We start from the raw sequence: 10229 nt of genomic DNA on the forward strand, positions 1-10229 counted from the left end.
TTTTAAAGTCCTTAAATATATATTCAGATGATAGGAAGCCGTCTGTATGGCAGTGATCCAAGCTCTAAAAATGCTGTAAATACATATTTACATGACAGATTTACATAATTTGCTCTGGAGATCTTGCACAGTTTTCAGGCAAGGTCTTCCATAACCTGTAATATACTGCAGAGAGATGGTATTTCCACTGCTGACCGGGTTCATCCTTCGGGCCAACAAAAGAAGCTCTGGCTGTTCTAGGTCAAGGCAGACTCAAGTGTGGACAGCCTCGCTGGGATCCCTGGTAATTTGCTAGCAGCTGGAGAGGACAAAGGAACTAAGCAGAAGGCCTTTGAAAGTGCCTAGTTTTAGCAGGCCATAGCCTGCCCACAAAAATGATCCTGGGGATTTTGAAACGGATTGGTTGTGGCATTCATGAGTTATTTATCTCTGGGCATACCGACACTCACGAGCTGGATGTAAGGATATCACAGCTTCACCAGTGATACACCTAGATTAGGGTGCTTCTGAGTTAAATGTTAATATAGTTTTACTACACATATACGAACTGTGTTAATGTAACATGGGTGACCTAAACAATGGCTCACAGAAATTAACAACTGCAAGTGAAAATTTGTTTTGTTTTGCTTTTTATAGAGACGTGGAAGCTGGATATTACTTACCTGTTAAAGAATCCAGCTGTATATCTATTATATAATGTAAAAAATTATAAACGAACATCCCTTATTTAATTTGTCTTCAGCCCTTCAGTGGCTGCAGGAGCTTCAAGTAGAATTGGTGCAATATATGTTGGGCACCCCAGAGCGGTCCATTTTGGAGCTGGAGACAGAAGTCAGGTTTCCTCAGTGCATGGGTTAGCAGTTACTGTGTCTACACATCAGTAGGGATAATCACACCAGACCAGCAAAGTACTTCAGGATCTGCTTACCTTTGAGCATGTAGGCAGACTAATTGACTTAGCTGAGATTACATACAGGTTTAAAGTTAGTCATGTGCTTTGCTGGATTTGTCATTAATCCCATGGCCTGAAATTTACAGAAGCTTTATGGTGAACTTGAAGGTCACTAAACTAGGCTTCCTTGAAAGACTTCTGCAGTAAGGAAACAGGGCAGTTTTTTGCATAAAAGCTCCTGAGGGGCTGGAACACTTGACAGGGGAATGACTGGCCAGTGCTTTTACGTGGCACCAACTAACCCCATCCTGAGCCTTTCCCATCTTGTTCAGAATATCCACCAGCTAGTCTCAGGTTGCTTCTTGAATTTTACTTGCCATCTAACTTAAGGTACATCTTAGTGACATTATTGTGAGTGATTTACTGTGAATGTTACTTATTCACAAGCTGAAATGTACACTGTTGCATTTTGATACCAGTTAACATCTTGAAAGAAAGCTAGCTCACTGTCAGTGTAAAGTTTGCAGTTTTATTGCTGAAGCATTATTTATAATGGATAGCAAAAACCTAGGGTAGGGAAGCACTTTAAAAAAAGGCATCTTTTCCTTCTTAGACACCATTGTGAAATTGAAGCTTTTATTATTATTATTTAGGATTAAAAGCAGTTTCAGGGATTCCACCTGCTCAAGTCCAATGCCAAATTTTGTGGCATAATTATCACATCTTCTTATTTATGGAGAACAAACAAACAACAAAACTATTTCTCCCATGTTACATGTTTCTGAGGATTGTGTTACATAGAGTTATTTTTCTCTTTGAATTTTTTACATTGTCATGTCATGTCACATTCATGGCCCAGAAAACATCTTGTATTTAACTTTGGGGAAAAAAAAAAAGAAAAAGAAAAAGAAAAGGAAAAAATGAATGACATGATTACATCAACATTTTTGTAGTTGTGGAAGTTGTGATGACATTTCTCTTACAGGCAACATAAACAAAAGTTTAGTTTTAGTTCAGCATTACTTCAACATCCCTTGATATAGTATTATTATGAGCCTATGTTTTGTAGTAGTATTCTGAGTTTTTCCTGACATGCCCACAGCACACCAGCATTATATAAAAGCAGTGAGATTTTTGGGATCCACTTAAGTATAAGAGAATTGGGCCATAAGATACCCAAAACTACATTCCATCTGAAGGACTGCAGGATCTCATATGAGATGGAGATCATGGCTGACTCACATAAAAATAATTTGCTTCAGCAATATGAAATGTGTTGCTTCTAATTATGAATGTCATATTTTGTTCTGAAAAACAAGTCTAAAAGATTTGGTTCCTCATCCAATAGTGCAGTTGGACCCAACATTCAGCCTTATCTCATTCTGTTAATTGACTTGTCACAATTTTCAGGATCTCAGCTCCTTCCTTTACAGAACTTTTCCCATGAGGGTGAAAATCTCCAGAAACCTCCATGGCTTTAGAATCAAACAAACCTTGATGAATCTCAGTTGTTTGCTTAGGATGTTCTGTGGCAATATGAATGGAGAAAGGAACACACCTTCTCTCCTATGAAAATTGTGCTGTTTCTTCTCAGGTCCATCATGTTCAGAAAATTACAAACCATCATTTGATGCCTTAGAGCAGGAAAAACTTACCTGTGTTCATTTTGGAGATTGTGTAAAAGCAAAACATGTTCCTTTCTTTTTCCCTTTCCTTCTTTTCTGCTTTTCCCTTTCCTTCTTTTCATGGTAATACAACTCACCAGTTCACCCAGTGCTGGCAAGTTTTTCAGATAATTTACTCTTAATTAAGTGAAGGTATAATTAGAGCAATTGCTTGGAGGATACTTGAAGTGCTAGATGTGCTTAGCTTTTTTTTTGTTGTTGTTTTGTTACAATGGAGGAAAGAAGAGGCCTGTGTTTTTCCTGTTTGTTTGGTGTATGGGATAGAAAAGCAAGCATACAAGAGACTGTGGTGACTTCTGAATTGATACTACGTTGAAAATGGTACTGAACAAGGTGCATATTTTGAGTTTTGTAGCACTGTCATGCAGGATTATGTGAAGAATTAAAAAATATAGGCCAGCATGTTAAGAAGTCAGCAGTTATACTTAGGAGTCCCATTTTTCTTTCTAGTAGCCTGACACACAGCAAATATCTCAGTGATAGTGTTCTGCTTTATCAGCTATCTGGCAATAATCTTCTTGCTGGTATTCCCATTTCTTCAAGTGGTTCCTTTTTGCATTCCACCTGTTGGTATCCAAGCAACTGGGGCAGTGCCAAAGCATCCTAGTATGCGTGCAGTCTGCTACTTCATTTCTATTATTCACTGAGATTTAAAAATAAAATAATATAATCTAATTGCAAATTAAAAGTGTTTACTTATATTAGAACAATCCTTACTAATTTGGGAAACCATTTAGATAGATCCACGCCACTAAGAGTGTGGTGCAGATTCCATATAGCTCTAGGTTTAAGTCAATCAGACTAAGATTTCCCGTTTTTAGTTAAACAATAACAACCAACCACCACTCCCCCATGTCATTTGTACATCTGGTAAATGAGACAGAGTATCTGACATTTTCCCCACGTGTGTTCTTCTTGCCGTCTCTTCTGCACATCTCATAGGAGCCTCTCTGGGTACCAGTAAGTCAGTGAGCAGGTCTGGATGATTAAGTTTTCAGTTCACTGCAATTTCCACACTGTAAATGCTGATGTAATTGCAAAACAATTGTGGGTGACCTGTCTGACCCCTGAGAAATTTTGTTTGCATTTGATATTTAGTCATTTGTAACAGCACCAGTGCCAACCCAGCATGGAGGTGGGGGGGGGGAAAAAAAGTAGCTGTTGTCTCTTTGAAGCCAATAGTATCTGTTTGGCTTTGCTTGTTCACTCCTTGCAGTTGATGGGAGTGTAGCTATTTCATAGAGTTTACACTGACTGAAAATGCTGAACATTTCATCAATACAGAGAAGGTCTGATTGAATGAAGATTTAAGAGTGGTTTGGGGTTTTGGTTTGAGAGGAGATATGGAGCTATATAAATGTTAAAATATCAAGCCTTCAGCCCTAGTGCCACTCTGCCACTTCCTGACATGTTCCCAAGTGTAATTTTATTAAGGCATATAGACATGCAAGAGCATGTCCCTTTTGATGACGTGATGCCATCTTGTGACTCTAATCTGACACCAGCACACAAAACAGGACTTAGCTGGGGTACTGCGGGGAGGCTGCAAACCACCCCATGGCTCCAACAAGTACAGCCGCCTTAAGGGTGAAGCTGTGGGCGCCTTGGGGTGCTGGGGGATGTGCTAGCGGCCTTGAGCCACTCATAGTCTTTACCTGCTCATTCCTGCCCACCTGTGTGAGAAGGAGAGGGGATGCATAAGCTCCTGCAGTGCTGGCAACTAGCACAATATGTATCTGTCATCTGGTGTGAGTGAGCGGAAAGATTCCCTGTAAGGCTGAATGTGGCTGTGTGATCCTTGATGCCTGCCTGTGTGAACATTTAAAAGACCTTTAAGTTATAGCACCACTCCAGGCAGCAAACAATATGGAAACATTAGTGACCATCACTCTCACTAGGGGCTGGAGGAAGGAAAGATTTGTCCTTCTGTGTTACCACAGAAAGCTTCTCCTCTTAGCTATCTTGCTCATTTATAACTGGGGTTGGAAAGTGCAAACCAAAATGAAACCTGCATTAAAAGAATTTTGTGGGCTATACAAATCATAAGGGTAACTACTTCACAAAATACTGTGAACTGAGGCATATATTTAAAAGGTTAGATAAAATATCTCCTAGCCATTTTTTCCAGTTCTTTTCTTTTTATAGTCCACTGCAAAACAACAATAGATAAAAAGGCTGTATATAATGCATGTATATTTTGTTGGTTGTTTTTTTTTTTACCTTTCCCAAAGGAGTCTCTGTGCTTCCCACACTAATTGTAGGTTTTTCTGAAAATGCAGCATGAATCATTTATAAATAAAGAGACTTTAAAATCCCTAAAAGACTCCCTGAGGTATTCAGTATTTCAGCATAAAATAACTGTTAAATGGAGTTATTCTGAATTAGCTTTTACTGGAAAGTGGTGAAAATAAAGTTTTCTTTTCACTGTGAATGTGCAATAATTCTTTTACACAGCTACCCAGGGTAATTGACAAGCGATTTTCATAATTCAGGTTTTAGCAAAGAAATCATCTGAAGTGGCTAACATTAAATGAACGGTGCTGCTATTAAAACATAGCTTTCAAGAAAAACTGCGTGAGATGTCAGAACCAGGGGCTCTGTGTTGAGACCTTAAAACATAATTCGGGCTACAAAATAAAAACAGAGACATTCAAGCTTCACAACAAATTCATACATACATTCTCCTCACACATGCATACATACACACACACACACTTAAAAATAATACAGAAGGATTTTTCGTGTTTCTCTTAAAATCCTGTGATTATTTTAAGACACAGATAACCCTAGAAAGACAAGGCACTCAGAAAAGGTAACTGATTTGCATGACTCCTTTGGACTTCATAACCTTGACTGTCCATACCCACTGTACAATCAGAGGTCACATTTGATCTCTGTGTGTAAAATTATGCAGAGGAAGCTTCCTCAACACTTTGTAGTTGATTGACAAATTGGTCTGTCACTCAAATGCTCCTTCAACTTATCGTGAACAGTAAAGAAAATTATCTGTTCTGTGCATATGTGAGAAAAAGCCTGTTCATTAACCTCTAGTCTGCTGAAGGTGTGGAACATATAATGCTTCGAGGCTTATGTACTACGTATGGAAAGTATGCAAAAGATACAGGTGTATGTATATTTTTGTGTGTGTAACATAAATAAAAATGCATGTCCATAGTAAAGCAGTCTATATGATACATATATATTTCTTATGTACATCTATACAATAGATGTACACATTACACCAGTTTCTACAGCAAACTTTAGGCACTCTTTTTCATGAGTTTTGTACGTGCACGGTAGCTACAGATACGTAAACACCTCTGAGGTGCTTCCTATAAGTATTTGCTATAGCATGCTTTGTAATCTGAGATGCTGTGACTATTATCCATCAGATATTCTGCCTGCACTATAGCTCTCAGATGCTAGGTTATTTACAAACATTTCTGTATCACAAGTGCAAGGATTTAAAAGTGACTGAGAGTAAAGGTAGGGCCTAATTCACTTCAAGTGTTAAGGAGGGGCAACTTGGATAGATTTAGTGGAGCTGTGCCTGTTTATCTCAGCAGCAAATTTAGTTTTACATGCCATGGAATACTCATCTGGCATCCCGTTGCTTCAGTTTGGGGAGATTTTTGCAAGTCGTATATATGTGTGTCTCTCTTTTGTACCCTTGCTAACTACTAGTCAGTGTAATTCTATTTATCTATTTGATCTAAAATGAGAAAAATTAATTTAACTAGTGGAATGTGTCCCTGACCATGGCAGGAGGGTTGGAACTAGATGATTTTTAAGGTCCCTTTTAACCCAAGCCATTCTATGATTATATGAATTTCTCTAGGCATTTATCTCTAAATGTTCTATGTGTAGCTGAACCGCAGCTATGAGATCCACATAGAAATCTGAAGCTACAAGACGACAACACTTGTGTGCCTTGTTTGTCGGTCTTTTTTTTCCCCACTGTAAGCCCTGCATACTGGTACCAGAGAGCAGTCCTGAAGCAAGCTCTGCTACTTCAAACTTGGTGAAAGCCCTTATCAAAGCCCCAACTTGATGGTTTCTGACCCACCTCTGACAGTTAGGCACCTTGCTAGGTCAAACCTGGAGAGAATGCATCGCTGCTTTCGTGACAGGTTCACATTTTGGGTAGCGTATTTGCTTCAGATCTAGGTTGTTAAGTAACACAGACTTTTTTTAAAAAAAGCAATTGGTCTCAACATAAATTTTTTTCAATACCAAACTTTCTGCTTTTTCTATTTAAAATTTTTTCCTTGCCAGTGGCTGAGTAGCTTGAAGTCTTTGAAACACTGAGCTTTCTATAAAATCCAAATAATTCTCTGTAAATCAAAGTACTTGGCATGCTTGCTGCAAAGCCTGAAGCTTTTTTTTTTTTAAGGTAATCTCTAGAAAGTAGTTTGTACTCATGTTTTCACAGTGATTAAATATGCAAAGTAATTTTCATGATTATCACCCCGTTCTGAACCAAATCAGATGCGGCTATGCTTCTCTTTGTACAAAGCCAGTTATTGGATCAGATTCCAAAACAAATCCCCTGAATTTGGCGGATCATCATTTTAAAAGGGGGCTTGTTAAGGTAATGATTAAATTAAACCACCCCTTTAAGAATATTTAGATCTGGTCCACCAAGCGGAACGGTCTAATGGTTTTTAAATTAGAAGCTGCAAATGCTAGTGAATTTCTTTTGTGGGTCAAGTGGGTATTAACAAATGCTAAGACTGTTCTCTCTTTTGTCATCACCTTGAAATCTGCAAAGAAAAGCGAAGAGTGGGAAAGACACAAGGAGAGAAGCAGTGTTAGTATTTAACATCAATGCTTTTTAACCAAGGGCAGCCTCAGATTTACAAGGTTGGATAGGAGAAGGTATGAGATGATGTTGCTAGTAATCTTTTTATACCTTGCTCTTGAGAGACAGACTGAAGCTCGAATTGTCAAGGAAGTGGGGAACCCAAGTGCATTCAATTCTGGCAGTCTTAAGCTATTGCAGAGGTGTAATAGCCTGCTAACCACAGAAGCATGGATAACAACCCATACCTGTGGCTTCCAGATTTCTTAACCCTGTCAATTTTAAACGTGCTTCTTAGCCTCAGATGCTGCTGAGAGTTTGTGGCTGGGAGAGACGGTTGTTTGCTTGTGTGGATAGGATGGCTGGGTTCTTTCCAATACCAAAGACTTCGGTTCCTCTTTCGGATACCCTAGGCAAAATGTCACTAGTATTTTTAATCACTCAGTACTACCTAATACTGGAGTTCTGTGACTATTGGATTTATGGGGCCAACAATCTCCCTGGTGGGAGGAAATCCACATTGAAATATAAATCTGTCAAGTCAGGTCAAGTCACAGCTAACAAAATACCAATGCTGTTCCTCTGTGCTTAGTCCCTGTTTCCTTTCAGTCATACATAAGTTTCTGAAAATGGCACGTCTTGGGCCAAATTCTTCCTATACTGAAAGAGTTTGGAAAGAAAAATGTGTGTGTGTGTGTGTGCGCAGAGGTGAAATTTGAGCTGCTCTGAGGAAAGTGGGGAGAGAAATCACTTTGTTTATTCAAACAAAATCCTTGTGACCATTCTGTTTATGAATAGCCTTCTAAACAAAAAGCGTGTAGTAGTGGAAAGCTGGCTTAGGCTACAGAAACAACTATAAGTGGTGAGGTGCACTTCTGCAGGTGAAAAAGCTAGTTTTCAGTTGACTGAATCATGACCCTTTAGAAATTGCATGCTTTGGACTTGTTCGGTACAGTTTGTGTAGGGCTTTTTGCTAAGCTTGTAAAATGTGCACTCAAGGAAAGACTCTGTGCATGTGTGTGTATGTGTTGAGGGAGGAGGAGAGGGTAGGTTAACTTTGCTATGAAATGAATCATTTTCTGACCTCACAAAGTGGTTAGGGAAGGTGGCTTACTGTGCTGAGTCCTGGGTTTATTCTTTGCAAAACAAGTAAGCAAAGTGGTTGAGTAAAGACCAATTAACATGATGCAGGATTTACAGAAAAAAATATCAATCTGATGAATCTAATATACTGGCTTCATTTTGTTACCTATGTGCATCTTACCAACCCACAAAAATTCCAGTGAGGTGCTGATAAGTTTTGAGCTATGAAAAAAATAATTAGGGGAATGTTACTGTTTAACACCTGAGAATTAAAAAAAATAAATAATCATAATTCAGACTTCTGAAACAACCTTAACTCTGTTCCTTGCACACAGATATGGCAATACATTTTCTATTCACAGTGCTGGTTTTAAATGTTGGTTTGCATTCTTGGGAACTGTGGACAGTGCTATATAACCTTACGTGCACTGTGCAGTAGTTTGCAATAAAGCAAACCAGATGTTTTGATGCATATAACACTGAAGATGATGCTGGAGGACTAGGAAGCAATTGTATTATGTTCTACTGGTTAATTCTCCTCCTCTGGAAAGATATCGTTGATCATAGCCAGATTTCTTTCACACAAAAATAGTAACAAGTTCCAAATAAAAAACACGGGAGATAATTACAGCACATAAACCTGAAAAAGTTAAGACTGTAGTTTAGAAAGGAACAAAGAAAAGATTGTTAGATATACACAAACTATGGTTACATATGTTAAGTTGGACTCTCCACCCTTTTAAATAGTAGAGGAGCCAGTAAGGCTGACAGAATCTTATTTTGCATATGAGATTGTACAATACATATACATACATTACAAGTCTTTGGTTCACATTGCCACATGTAATTATTTTGGTCAATAAACCATTACAGTGCAAAATATTAAATGGAAATTTAAATTTTTTATAATCTTAAATTTCATATACTTTTTTTTTTTGAACTGGAGAAGTTCTTTCCCTGTCACTAAAAAGCTTTTTTACTACACTTTCAAAATTGAACTCAGAACAATATTCCTCATAACAGTAGAAAGGTTGCAATGGGTTGGACTCAAGCCATCATACCATGAAGCCTAATCTAACAACATAGTGACCAGGTTATAATGAAATTCCTTCACAAGGAGGCCCAATTCATAATTAATGCAAGATCACAGCAGGTTTTCTGTTCTTTCCTTGAAAGCACAAGGCATTGATGATTTTATGGTCTGTTTGGACTGTTCCCTTATTCCCAACTATATTTTCCCTAAAATAAAAGTTTTATCAAAATTATCTTCCAAAACATTTGGTGAATAAAACCCTGAGGCAGTTCTGCTTGGTACAAGACCATCATGGGCTCAGTTAGAGAGAAAATCTGCAGTGAAGGTCGTTTTCAGATAACAGTTTTTCCAAAGTCCATGCCCATCTTGATCACCTCTCCTTGTCAACTTGCAGTGTATTGTAGAGAGTATCTGTGAGCAATCACTAAGCCTGGATCCTCATTCCTGCCATCACCGAAGTAAAGGTGCAACTGAATCTTGGATTTTGGTTGGGGATGACAGTTGAAAATTAACTCATCGGTAGGTCCTTATTTGCTAATGGCAGAGAAGACAGTGTATTTTTTTTTACCATGTCTTGCAAGCTCCCTGGGAAAAAAGCTGCATATTCTGTCAGGCAGAACAAAGAATTTTCAACAGCACCACTTCAGAAGTGCACGCAAGTATCTCTGCTTCTAGCAAAAGAAAATGAGAATGAATAAAGCATATTGGTCTAAAATATCTTCATCCTCTCTCCAG

The 10229-nt window shown here is 38.3% G+C and overlaps 1 long non-coding RNA gene across 1 annotated transcript in view; it reads left to right on the plus strand.

Annotated features, from left to right (window-relative positions):
* Positions 1-10229, plus strand: part of LOC308067967 — a 168441-nt gene that overhangs the window by 95363 nt on the left and 62849 nt on the right. The gene's annotated exons all lie outside the window — the stretch shown is intronic.

This window comes from Falco punctatus (assembly GCF_963210335.1).
Source record: "Falco punctatus genome assembly, chromosome: 7".
Lineage (NCBI taxonomy): Eukaryota > Metazoa > Chordata > Aves > Falconiformes > Falconidae > Falco > Falco punctatus.